Consider the following 6000-nt stretch of genomic DNA (forward strand, 5'->3'; position numbering starts at 1 on the left):
AGAAGAGGAGAAAATTAACAACAGAGGGAACAAAAGATAAGGCAGGAAAAAAAGGAAATAGGGGCAAAACAAAGGGGGGTTATTTTGGATGAAAAGTGGTAGGAGAAAGAGAGGAGAGAAAAGAAAAGAAACGGGTGAAGAATGGGGGGAGTTGGGTGGGGAGGGTGAATAGAAATAGAAAGGGAAGAAAGACGAGGGGGAGGGAGAGGGGGAAGGAGAATCTGGGTGATGGTGGCGGTGCTGTTGTTTTTACAAAGCTGACCATTGGATATTGTCGTTCAGTCCCATGGTGTCTGTGTGTAGCCTCCACACCCATCTCTGTTCGTAGAACATTTATTTTTGCTTCAAGTTCATGGTTGGATGGTTGAGTTTATCGATGACACACCACTCCATGTCGTTGGGATTGTGGTTGTTGGTGATGTAATGTTCTGTAAGGCAAGTAACGTCTCGTTTGCATCTGATTGTGCTTCGATGTTCACAGGTGCGTGTACCCACTCTCCTGGTGGTCATGCCAATATATATGAGTCGGCACCGGCACCTTATCATATAAATAACATTCTTGCTGTTGCAGTTGAAGTTCCTCAGTTCCCATGGTGTCTGTAGGCCCAATTCTAATTTGAGGGTCTTCTTTGTGAATTGACAGACACTGCAATTCCCACAGGGAAAGTGTCCTTTCAGTGGTGGTAAGTCCCATAAGATCCCTTGCTTGTTAACAGGGGGCCTATCTCGCGGTCCAGTGTGGATGATCATGTCGCGAATGCTTTTGGCTTTTTTGAAAGCATTGAGGGGGGGTTTGAAGGGGAGGCCTCCTGAGGTTAAGATTTTCCAATCTTCTTTAATTATCTTTTTTACTGTATTGGATACAGGATTAAAGGTTGTTACACAGATTATACTGTCTTTATTGTCGGTTCTTACAGAGGGTTGAAATAGCATATTCCTATGACTTGAGCGAGCTCGCTTTTCGGCTCTTCTCGTGAGATGTGTGGGATATCCTTTAGCCCGTAGTTTATTGGTAAGTTTCTTGGTGTGTTTATTGTAATCTGTTATTTCTGTACAATTACGTCGCAGGCGCAGGAATTGGCCCACTGGTAGGTTCTCCTTTAGAGAGCATGGATAAAAACTTTGGAATTGTAGTAGGTTGTTCCTATCAGTTGGTTTGTAAAACAAACCTCTGTCTTTAGGAAGCCATCTTTTTCCGAGATGAGGAGGTCAAGGAAGGAAATCTCTGGGTTACCTATAGCTGATGTGAATCTTAAAAAAGGATTTAAAGCATTTAACGGATCTGGGTGCCCAACTGGAGCCTGACCTGATATCTGCTATCCATCACCCCACTGGGATTCCCCCTCTTGTGCAAGTTCTATCTGTGCTCCATTTCTTGGCAACTGGTTCTTTTCAAGTGTCAGTGGGCTTCGCAGCAGGAATGTCACAGCCAATGTTCTCAGTAGTGCTGACCAGAGTGTTGTCTGCCCTGATTAAACACATGTGCAGCTACATTGTTTCCCCCCCAAGTGGATGATTTGGCAACAGTGAAGGCTGGCATCTATGCAATGGGACATATCCCAACATAATTGGGGCAATTGATGGTACCCATATTGCATTTGTCTCCCCCGCCCCCACCGGCAAAATAAAAAGGTATTCCGAAATCAAAAGAGTTATCATTCCATGAATATCCAGATGGTGTGCCTGGCAGACCAGTACATCTTCCATGTCAATGCTAAGTATCCTGGGTCTGTGCATGATGCCTTTATCCTGAGGAATAGCGGCATCCATAATGTGATGGCCCAACTACAGAGGCACAGGGTGTGGTGAATAGGTGAGTCCTGGTTCCCACCCAGTGGATGTTAGTGTATGGGTATGGGTATGGTGTAGGCCATATGGGATAGTGTGTGGTTAAATGTTGTCCCTCCATATTTGCATGTGACTCAGCTTACCCCAACCTATCACGGCTACTGACCACTGTGAGGAATCCCAGGACAAGGGCAGAAGAACGTTACAATGAAGCACATGGGTGTACAAGAAGGATCATAGAACGTACCTTTGGCCTCCTGAAGGCCAGGTTTCGGTGCCTCCATCTAACAGGTGGATCCCTGTGCTACTCACCCAAGAATGCCTGCCAGATCATCGTGGCATGCTGTGTATTGCACAATCTTGCCTTGAGACGCCATGTGCCTTTTCTGCAGGAGGAGGAGGCTGGAGATGACCATGTGGCAGAAGTGGACCCTGTGGACAGTGAGGATAAGGAGACATAGGATGAAGATGAGGACAACAGAACTGCAGTGATCAGACAATACTTCCAATGACACACAGGTAGGACAGTGTTACTTCACATTTCATTGTCATTATTTAGATTTTCTTTGTCACTGGCATGCTGTTATTTCCCACTTCTATGCCCACTCACTGTATCCTTTGGTAACTCATTTTGCAGATGTTGGTGCCCCAGGTGTGATCACTGCAGCCAACTACAGGTCTTTCAAATGTGAACATTACTGTACATTTGAAATTCAATGTTTGAATCTGGTTAAACGAATACATACTTAAATCGTTTGACATACTCCGTATTTTTTCAAAAGGTGTTTATTTAAGTGCTAAGGAGTAGAGGGGCAAGTGCATTGGGTTGTGGTGATTGATGGAGGAAAGTCCAGGGCATAGTTCCAGTCTATTTGTAGCTCAGGTGCATTGTCCAAGGGGACATTGGAAGGGGAGCAATGGCAGTTTGAGCTGGACAGTGTGACAGAGTGGGGCACAAGGGTGACAATCAGGAGAGTCTAATTTCCTGGCGGGGTCTTGGCAATAGTCTCTGGCTTCTGCCTGGATCGCAGGGAACGTTTGCGGGGTGGTTCACCTTCTTCAGGGTTAGGGGTGCTGGTGGCCTGTTGGTCCTGTGGCAGGGCCTCCTAGCCACTAGCGGCAGTGGAGGTGGAAGGCAGTTTAAGTGTCTGGCTAGTGGCAGGAGCCCGCTGTTGTGAGGCTGCCTCTCTCATAATGTTGGACATGTCTGCCAGCATCCCTGAAATGGAGACCAGGGTGGAGTTAATGGCCTGCAAGTCCTCAATGATCCCCTGGTACTGACCCTCCTGGCTGTTCTCATGCACGTTGGCCAGGATCTGACCCAGCGTATCCTGGGAATGTTGGTATGCTCTCACAATCTCAGTGAGTGCCTCCTGGAGAGTCAGTTCCCTGGGCCTGTCCTCCCCCTGGCACACAGCACTCCTCCTAGTTTCCCTGTTGTCCTGTGCCTCTGTTCCCTGAACCGTGTGCCCACTGCCACTGACCCCAGGTCCCTGATTGTCTTGTGGGCGAGGTGTGCCCTGGGGTCCCTGTAGTAGTGGACACACTGCTAATTGATGTGTCCTGGGACAGTGGTATGGGTACGCTGGGTGGGTGCTGTGGTGGTGTTTCCAGATGGGGGATGCTCTGTGGTGGTGTGTGACTGTGGCTGTGTTACCGACTGGCCAAAGGCCCCTGATGGGCCAGGTTGGTCATCCTGATCCAGGTGTCCAGAGTCGCTGTCATCACTGTGGGCCTCTTCTGTGGGAGGACTAAATATTGCTGGCACCTCTTCTCCAGTGACATTGGTGGGGGTACCTGTGAGGATGTGAATGCAGTGTTATTGTTTCTGTGTGCAACATATTGTGCATCAGTGGGTTGCCCTGTTCGATTATAATTGCCCTGGCAGCTTTTACTTGTGTAAGTTGATATGTGGTGGGCTAGCTGATTCTCTCTAGGGTGCATGCTTTAGTGATAGGTGTCCATGCATTGGTATGGCATGCAGGGCTTCACATTGGGATGAGTGAGATGTGATGGTGGGGGGTGTGGGAAGTGGTGGAGGGATGGGAGTGAGGGTGAGGGTGGGGGTATGTGATGGCATGCAGGTAGGGGGGTGATAGTAGTATAGAGTTGACTTACCAGAGTCCAGTCCTCCTGCTACTCCTGCCAGGCCCTCAGGATGCATGATTGCCAAGACTTGCTCCTCCCATGTTGTTAGTTGTGGGGGAGGAGGTGGGGGGTCTACCACCAGTCCTCTGTACAGCGAGTTGGTGTCTTGCTGCAATGGAACATACCTTCCCCCGTAGGTCATTCCACCTCTTCCTGATGTTATCCCTGGTTCTCGGGTGCTGTCCCACGACCTTGACCCTGTCCATGATTCTCCGCCATAGCTTCATCTTCCTGGCTATTGATATCTGTTGCACCTGTGCTCCAGATAGCTGTGGCTCTACCCAGATGATTTCCTCCACCATGACCCTTAGCTCCTCCTCTGAGAATCGGGGGTGCCTTGTGGTGCCATAGGTGTTGTGTGAGTACTGTGGGTGAGGGTGTGTAGGTTGATGTGTTGGAGTGTGTGATGTAAGGTGCATGGGTGGTGTATAGGTGATGGTAGAGTGTGGGTCTGTTCTTGTCTGTAGTTGTGATGTCAGTGTATGGGCAATGGTTTGTATTCGTAAGGGGTTGTGGGTAATGTGGGTGTGTGTTTTATAGTGGTGTGGGTGTGTATGTATGTCAGGTGTGTGCTGTTTGAATTGTCCAATGTGATGTTGTTTTGTATGTGTGTGTATTTTGAGCACAGTGGGGTGTACTGCCAATGGTTTACCACCGTTGAATGTCCACTGTGGTGATTCGTGGGTCATAATGTGATGGGCGTAGTTCTGTCGGCGTAACGGTGTAGGTTTGGATACCGACAGTTTATCACTGACCTTTGGTGTAGCAGACTTGTGTCTGTGGCTGAATAGTGATGGATTGGTGTGTATGTGTGTCATAATATGGTGAACGGATATCCGTTGCGGCGGTGGCATGTTGGCGGCAGTCAGCGTGGCTGTATGTGGGATTTACACCCAATGTCATAATGAGGGCCTTAATGTCCAATAAAATCGAACCAAAATTCCTCAAACGTGGAGAAGATCCTTGAGGAGTCAACGATCCAGATCCAAAACACAGGATATCCAGATTACGAAGAACAAAACATCATCCGACGAGCCCAACTGATGAATTCTGAATACTTCTGTTCAAAACTTAGGAAGAACAGAGCAAATCATAATATCCATGAAGGATAATATTACACAACATACAGTAAACTCCATAATACATTAATTCCAATAATACAATTAACATAACAGGGCAGGTACCGTAATATGTCATTTCCAGAATTAGTACTTAACTTATAAGACAAATTCATATGTGTCGTAGGGTGGGATACTCCTTGCCTCCGTGTCCTTAATAGAATTGAAAATTCTTGACACATAAGCTAGAAAATTTGTTATTCTATGTCAGGACCGGAGGCTTCGATTATGCTTGTTCAAAGCTGATCCACCACCACAGATGCGATATCCACAATTGGCTTGCAATAAAAAGCCTTGAACGTGGACTCCGTCGACCAATCCGCTGCTCTCATAATGTCTTCTAATCTAATACCCAAATTAAAGGATCTTGAAGCCATGGCTCCTCTATCTGAATGAGCTCCAAACTCAGAAATATTGATTCTCGCTTCGGAGAGTAGCCATCTAATCCATCTAGCCAAAGTAGCAGTCCTAACTGGATTAAATGGTTTTTGGAGAGCAATTAAAACTTGACCACCAGTTTGTCTCCTGAATTCACATGTAGCTGTCTCATATGCTTTCAGCACTGTACCTCACACAACTTGGAATTCTGGGGAAAAGCTGGGTAAAATACAGTCTTGGTACCCTTTTTAGTACGCCTAGAAATGGAAAAGGAGACTCCATCCGGAGTAAAAGACCTTCCTGATAAATCAAGAGCTCTGACATCTGCTACACTTTTGCAAGATATAAGACACAAAATTAAAGTCAATTTGGCCGATAACTGCTTGAGAGATAAAAACGTATTCTCCGGCCACGTGAGCAAAAAACATAGCACTACATTCACATCCCGAATGGACGAGTAGCGAGACCGTGGAGGATTAGCAAAGCGAATGCCCCTCATGAGTTTACAGACCACAAGATGTTCGCCAACGGGTCTGCCAGAAATAGGTAAATGACCCGCAGAAATCAC

Source organism: Pleurodeles waltl, chromosome 4_2, assembly GCF_031143425.1.
Source record: "Pleurodeles waltl isolate 20211129_DDA chromosome 4_2, aPleWal1.hap1.20221129, whole genome shotgun sequence".
In the NCBI taxonomy this organism is placed as follows: domain Eukaryota; kingdom Metazoa; phylum Chordata; class Amphibia; order Caudata; family Salamandridae; genus Pleurodeles; species Pleurodeles waltl.